The sequence below is a fragment of the Etheostoma spectabile genome, chromosome 20 (genome assembly GCF_008692095.1).
Source record: "Etheostoma spectabile isolate EspeVRDwgs_2016 chromosome 20, UIUC_Espe_1.0, whole genome shotgun sequence".
NCBI classification, from domain to species: domain Eukaryota; kingdom Metazoa; phylum Chordata; class Actinopteri; order Perciformes; family Percidae; genus Etheostoma; species Etheostoma spectabile.
The window spans coordinates 9,936,143-9,943,608 of NC_045752.1; the positions used below are offsets into that span (position 1 = coordinate 9,936,143).

A 7,466-nucleotide genomic window follows, 5' to 3' on the forward strand; every position below is an offset into this window, starting at 1 on the left:
GGGGGGGGGGGGGTTGCAGACGCTGGCCGAGCTGGACTATATGTCCCTAATAAGAGATGACAGGAGACACTCCCTGCCCCCACCTATCTCTCTACATACACACTCAGACATACATACACACCTTTCAAACTGCTCACCCAGCTACACTCTCTTGAATGATTTTATTTTATTCAAAATTGGCCACTTGCAACGGTTTAAAAGACAGAACCCCTGCCTCCCACAGAACATTACCATACAAAACTGCTTGGCACGAGAACAGGACTGATGTATTATTTAAATGACAGTCAAGGCACTTTATTAATCATTTATGTGGATTTTCTCATCATGGCTAGAGAAGAAGGAAGTGGTAGGTATCTGGATCTCCTTTCCTGTCTGCAACCCCAAATTTCAGGAGCTTGTTCTTATTATTTCAAAGCAGGTTTTTACAGGTCATCCCCTTAATTTAAAAGTCCGCTAATGAAACACACAGCGCCAACATTTTGAATTAAAGTGACAGCTGTAATGAAGCTAGGAGGGCACGACAAGACTTCAACAATCAAAGTGATGTGAAGAATTACTTGGGCAGTGTAGCAGATGATTGAGATATTTATATTTCTTGCCTTTTAGGTAATTGTATGTATAACTGTTTATGAACCTAAAGAGTCACATTGCTTTGCTCAAATGGCACAAAAACACCCATGTGCTGTGTCCTCCAATGGTCCCACAGTGAATCGTGTGAATTAAATGATAAAATCACCACCTTTTGAAATTATTCTTTGTTAGGCTTAATGACACAGGCCCTAATCTTCTGAAGAGGAGCAATCACTGTGGCAGTATCGCAATCGGGCCCAAATGAAAGGGCAGCAACTGAAATACATCCCCCAGGAACACTTTCCTGTCTAAAATTACACAGTAGCTGCAAAGTGCTCTAAATGTGTCAGAGCTCTCAAATAACAGCTCATCATTTAATTTCTTCAACAGGGATATTTTTTATTAGTCCATTGCTGGCATGTTATCTTATGAAGTCCCGTCACACTGATCCTAGAAGAAAGGTAGATAACTTATTCTTAAAATAGAAAGATGCAGGTAGGGCTGGGTGATATGGAGACAATCAAATATCCCAATATTTTTGACTAAATACCTCGATACCGATACCACAATGATATTGTGGTGTTGACTAGTGGTGCTTTCACAAAATATTTACACAATGAGATTTTTGATAAATAATCATCAGAAACGTGGATAAAATAACTAAGTGGGTAAACGCAAATAATAGAACAGAAAAAAAAACAGAAAAAGACGACGCTTCTGCCATATTACGATCCAAAATCGAAGACGATATCTAGTATCATATCATGATATCAATATATTGCCCAGCTCTAGATGCAGGCTTTGTCCAATTATTTAAAAAATACAATCCATTTATGCAAACTAATCCCTTGTTATAATTTCAGTTCATTATAAGTTTAGATGGGTATAACTAAAAACATTTTACTGACAAGCTAAAAAAGAAAAAGCAGTTAAATTACCTGTGTGGAGTGTTGGACATTATGTGCTTTGCTAAACAAGCAGGACACAGATACTGCTTCAGACTGTTCAACGATTTGGAATTTGATACAATCAGAGTTGGTCTAAAAAAGGGAAATAATAAGCAATGCAGCGGTGAGAAGAAACCAGACGTTTGACTGAGTGACCTCCATTGTACAGATGTGTTTGCAAACATCTCACAGCAAGATGTGCAAGTGGAATATGTACCGCTGGTCAGAAAAAAGAATAAATTACACCCTTTAAAATAATAATGATGTCATATTTTGTCTGAAATAATGTCTGGAGAGACAAAAAAAACTGTGGCTGAGCAGGCTGCTTACCTCAGCAGTGTTTTTGCCCATCAGGTCAATCAGTTTAACAGTTAATCAGGCCGTTCGACTGATTACAGTAGGAGAGCTACAGGAAACTACAGGAATCAGAACAGGCTAGAAACAACCTGACAGACAGAAATGACAGACACAGATAGAGGAAACAAAAGTCTCCACAATGATGACTCATGGTGGGCAGCCTCTGAATTAGCCCGTCAACCAACAACATGAACCGTAGTGCTGCCTGCATATTTAGCTTTTAATGGACTATGTTGACAGCTTATCATGATTTTTTGCTCTGAATGCCACCATACACAAACAAAAATGTTGGTATCACACATAATGTTTCATTAGCATCAACAAGTTCTTTCTTTTAGACCTAACAGATGAATGACACGCTCTAGGTCAGTTTACAAAACAACCAAACATGGCCATCTTTTCAGTGAAGAAATGTTAAGTGTGCAAACACTAATGACTATACAAACACAGCCTGGCAGTCAACCTCCAGAGAATTAATGGCAATCCAGGAAACAATAAGTGCTAATTTTAAGTCAATGCTCCTTGTTGAGTTCTCCATCCAATGGGACAGAGTAAACAACATTCAGGCCAAAGTCCGGCTCATTCAGTAACTCTGTGGCAAGTACTTGGAAGCTCACAGCCTTCCGTGCAAGTCATGGACTTCTGAGCATGTAGCTCCAATAATTACATGTCATTATACTGGCCTGGAGCACTGACACAAATACTTCACCTGGTGAAATGACAAACCTAAATGCTGAAGAGTGCAGTCAGTGAATACACATTTTCCAAATGAAAAGACAGATACACACAGGTTGTATTTCCGACGCAGGCAGGGTGTACAGAATGCTAAGTCCAACCAGAATTTCAGTGAGATTACCAAATGATTATCAGTGTGCACATGGCTCCTCGCCAATTAAAAAAACGGTGGTGCCAAGAAATACCATATACACTGTTAGAGAAACCACTTAGGAGAGCAATACAAAAAATATTCTTTGGGTGGGTTAGGCAAACAATAACAAACTGAACAAAGAGGATACCTATTGCTGATCACTAAATATATAACGTTAGTGGATATGATTTGACTACTGAAAAAATGTTTTGTATGACTTCGATATACCAATAACCTTTATTGACAAGTAACATTAGGCTATAGACATTAGGCATTAGGCAATATATATGACAGGCCATATTGTTGCCATAGCACAACCTATCAACAACTATCTGACAGAGGGGCAATAAACAGCAACATGTAACGTCAGGTTGATCAGCAAAGTTAAAATGCACCTTCATCCCAAACTTTTCTATCGATCTAGCCTCACAAAAACGGAAGAAGTCTTCCCTTCTGTAACCAGTGTATAAAGAAATCAATCATTTGCAATGGCTTTGTTAGCCTTACGTTTACGCGGAGCTATTGTTGCTCTTTGGGCTATTGGTAGGCTATCGCTGCTCAGCGGAAGCCTTGGTTAAAAGTGCTTGTAAGAGCAAAAACCAAGTGGGTTGTTTGTCTCAGCTGATTAAAATGAGAAGTAATGTCCAAATATTTCGCGACAGGCTAGCGCGGGGAGTCATTTTCATCACAGCCCTGTAATTAGTAGCATTTCCTATGAGGCTAGGGTAAGCTATCTCTGTTGTGTCGCTTTGACTTTACGGTACCCCTCGGAAACAGCATTATACTTCAAGCAGGATGCAATGCAACTGTTGAAAGGCGAGCGTTCAAAAATATTTACCAGAAAGTGGAGTGCTTTAGGGGCATTATTTTTCTTCGTATCACCTTGTAGTTTAAACAGTACTCCGACCCAAGTTGTCTCTGGCAGAGAGAGAAAAAAATGCAGCTCAACACCTTCTTTTTCCAACTCTGCTCATTTCGCACGGCTCGACGTCAACGTCCACATTTGAGCTCTAATATGGGATAATTTCCACTTGCATCGACTTTCCATGCGAATTTCTCTCATTTACCTCGACCAAAAACTACACCAAAACCGTTTTTATTCTCGGTTCGGTTCGGTATTTTCCCATAGTAGCACAACGCCTTGCTGGGTGGTTGTTATGGCCTATCCCAACCATTTCAAGATAGCTAGATTAAGAAACATCGCTTCCGGTTATGACTTTCAAAATAAATAAACTGAATATTAAGATTTTTGCATTTATACAATAAAATATAGTTTCAATAAGCACCGTGTCAATCACATGTTCGGTATTATACCTTGAAAAGTAATTTCAACAAAGATCTCTGGAAATTCATGAACATATCCTCATATAGATATATATGAGGATAGATATAGATAAGGTTTGCACAGTCACGCTTTTAATTTAAAGGCAAATTGATCTTTTTCCCCCCCTGTATTTTAAGTAGCTTGACAGATTCGTAATGCTGTACGTCGACTGGTCAAGAGGCCCGTTAGTACTACAGGCAGCTTGTGCAATAACACATTTGCGAGTGCCCTCTAGTGGTTTGTTTTTGGCAGTGGGCCCTAAAAACCAATCGGAGTAAAGTAGTACAGAAGTGAATCGTTATGGTCGAAATTTAAGCGTAGTTAAATGAAAACATCATTCTCATTACATTACAACATTATATATATTTATTATTGTTTATTAATTTGTATCACTTTTACATATGTTTGTCTACGTGGGATTACTATGATGTATAAAGTAGGTATAACATGAAACTACGCCATGGAAATTTATGTCAAAGTTTGAAACCAACTAATCTACGTGGCTACCGTATGCAGTTGGGCAAACCCAACTACACTGTTCAAATTGGTTTATTGTAATGCCCTCTGATTGACGTTCTTTTGGGCTCCTGTTGAGGGCGACATAATACATGTTATGTAGTTTAAACGTCTTTCCCACATACTGTATGGCTTTTTTTTAATCATCTCCGAGGTAATTTTTGCAGTTTTGCTATGAACAGGATCCCCCAATTTGTATACATTCAAAAGCCCTGTAAAACGTCACAATAACACACGAGTACAATGCCATTGAATAGGCAGGCTAATAGGGAAAGACAACTAAACGGGACTCCTGTTAAACCAAGCCCTTAAATTTAGGTTTATTCTAAGCTGGCAAACTAGTGCAATCTGGGTCATCAATTTAGATAATTGACTGACCCTAGGCCTATATGTTCATGTTTTTGTAGAGGATGATAAAGGACTTTTTAAGCTTTATTGTTGTTGATGTTTTTCCTCTAGGGATTGGATTTGATGCTATCCAACTGTAAAAACCTTTTAATCAAGAATGCATGGCAAAATTGAATTCTCCCCCAGAACAATTCATCTGTTTTTCTACTTAATCATTTCCTCTGCAGCCATGTCTAGAAAATCAGTTTCAACCCTGCATGTTACAGTTTTGGCATTTTTACTTCATTTATTCTTCATTTGCAAGAGTTTATGCTCACGTTTGTCAAAAAAGGCCTGGCTATCCATTGAAAGCCTGTGTTAAAATTGGTCCATATTAGTTGTAGATTTAAGTTTTGAAGACATGTTGGATCTGTTGATTGCTGTTAACTTAAGTAAAACTCCATAATTAAATACAATTGCTGTCAAGAGTTCATTACAATTTAGAATCCTTATTATACAGAGTTTTTTGTACAGTTAATTTGATGGTCTCATGGACAAGGCCATAATTCTTATCCTGATGAGAGGTTGGTCAGTATGTTTACATGAGTGTCTTTGGCCCATGGAAGTAACTCCTCCCAGGAACAGTGGTTGGAATTAGATGAAAGTAGTGACTGTTAGGAACTCACAGGATATGAGGAGAAATTTCCACAGGAACATTAACATTTTCCAGTAGATGCAAGTGACTGTGAGCAGAACGATGTTCTCCCTTCTTAGGAGACCCCCACTGACCTGGTCCACGTTGATGAAAGCCATTCAGCTAAATCACAGGTCAACCATCTACAGCAAGCCGCCCAAAGAAAAGATCGGGCCAATGGTAGGACTGAATATCTTTGTTAGTAGTTGTTTTGTAGAAGTTGAACAGACAGACATCCCATGTTGTTTGTATCATAATGCACTGTAACATCAGGGACTCTAGTAATGTTTTTATGTGTGCTGACTTGTTGCTAAATTACAACTAATTAAATGATAAGGTCCCCGTTGCCACACAAACAGTGCAACAGTCGTGAGAAGTCAAGATCTGTGACACAACAATGTATTTCCCCTAATGTGAGGAATTCAAGCGAACTGTGTTTCCCAGTCTGTAGAGTGGGAGAGATGTTTTATTCATTTGTTATCCCTAAGTCAGTGTGAAGCTCCGGCCATTGTAAAGGGATCCTATGATGGAACTGCAACACAGCGGCCGGTGTTTATGCCACTATAAATCTGTTGATCCGTCCTCAGGGACGTACACAGGGGCTTTTACAAAGCCTGGCTCAGGTTAAGAATACCAAAGTGCAGAGGGACAAAGGGAATAGTGTGGTAGGACGATGTAAATGGGGGCTGCTGTTATATGTCCCGGTGAGTCACTGAGATCAAGTCCTTCTGTTGTGGACACAGGTGTTCTCTCCCTTTATTCAACCTATAGCTGATGACAGGAGAGGTTTAGGAGCTATAAAACAGTAACTTGAAATGTGTCATAAAAAAATATTTCCTCATGCAATTACAGTTATGTTCTCTCTTTCGTACAGCAATCTTTCTTTGCCATTTGTGTGTTTGCTGTGACTCTCTTGGGCCCGGCTGGATGGATCATGCATCACATCCCAGACTACCGACAGAGATCACCTTCACAAACCTGACTTCTGCAAAAAACTCTGCAATCATGACGACACCCATGCACACATGTTATTGTGTGTGGATTTTTCCAATGTGTATGAAAGGGAAGTAAAACTTAATGATGAAAGTTTACCCTCCATAAAGACTTTGATATAATATCTGCTGTGGTATGTTTTATTTCTAAGACATGGGATGAATGAAAATAGGTCAATTTATTGACTAGTCTGATTACTGTAATGTTTTTAAAATGCTTAAACAGTAGTAAGCAAATGGGTCATTCCAAGGTGAAGTGACAGGATATTACCTTTAATCAGCTGGAGATGAGATTGAAATACTCCAACAGTTCAACTATAATGGAAATTGTCTGTCAGTCTGTCAGTGGTTCAGACCCTGGAGTCTGTTTATCTTTCAGTTACATTTTTCTCCTACAAAAGGATGCAGGTTTGTAGAATGGTATACATAGGCTTACATTTGTAAAATTAATCACTCTTACCCAAGACCTTCATGTGTTACTGGGGATTAATATTAGCCTCATTATGATTTACAGACCAGTATTCACTGCCTGTTTTTTAAAATTAGGAAATAGGTCTACAATCAAAAACAAAGGGAAAATCTGAATTTCCTAAAACACAGAATATGTTAAAATAACTAATAATTTTGCTCGGTGCAGGGCACGTCATGCTTATGATAATTGCATTGTAACAACCATCTGTTGCATGTTTTGCTTTTATATGCAGCTCAGATACACAAATGCGCAGAAATATATTAGCAAACAGACTCATTTCCTTGGTGTTTTCCTCCTATAATGTTCAAAGAGGACTATTGGGGTTGTGTGAAATCTTGAATGACAATTTGTCAAAGGTGGATCAGTCCATTTGGAAAGGTATGCTGTTGCAGATGTGTA

General features: G+C 38.7%; 1 protein-coding gene across 3 annotated transcripts in view; it reads right to left on the bottom strand.

The window, feature by feature from the left end:
- The window catches only part of btbd7 (BTB (POZ) domain containing 7), a 38,346-nt gene extending 34,413 nt beyond the window's left edge, over window positions 1-3,933 (bottom strand). Inside the window, exons 1-2 of one of the 3 annotated variants that reach the window (XM_032501299.1) lie at window positions 3,810-3,925; window positions 3,581-3,660 (exon numbers count right to left, since the gene is read on the bottom strand). The gene's annotated coding sequence lies outside the window, so the exon portion shown is untranslated. Of the gene's footprint in view, window positions 1-3,580 lie in introns of all 3 variants that reach the window. The other 2 variants (XR_004327090.1, XM_032501300.1) reach the window with 2 other exon arrangements.
- Window positions 3,934-7,466: the final 3,533 nt, after the last annotated feature.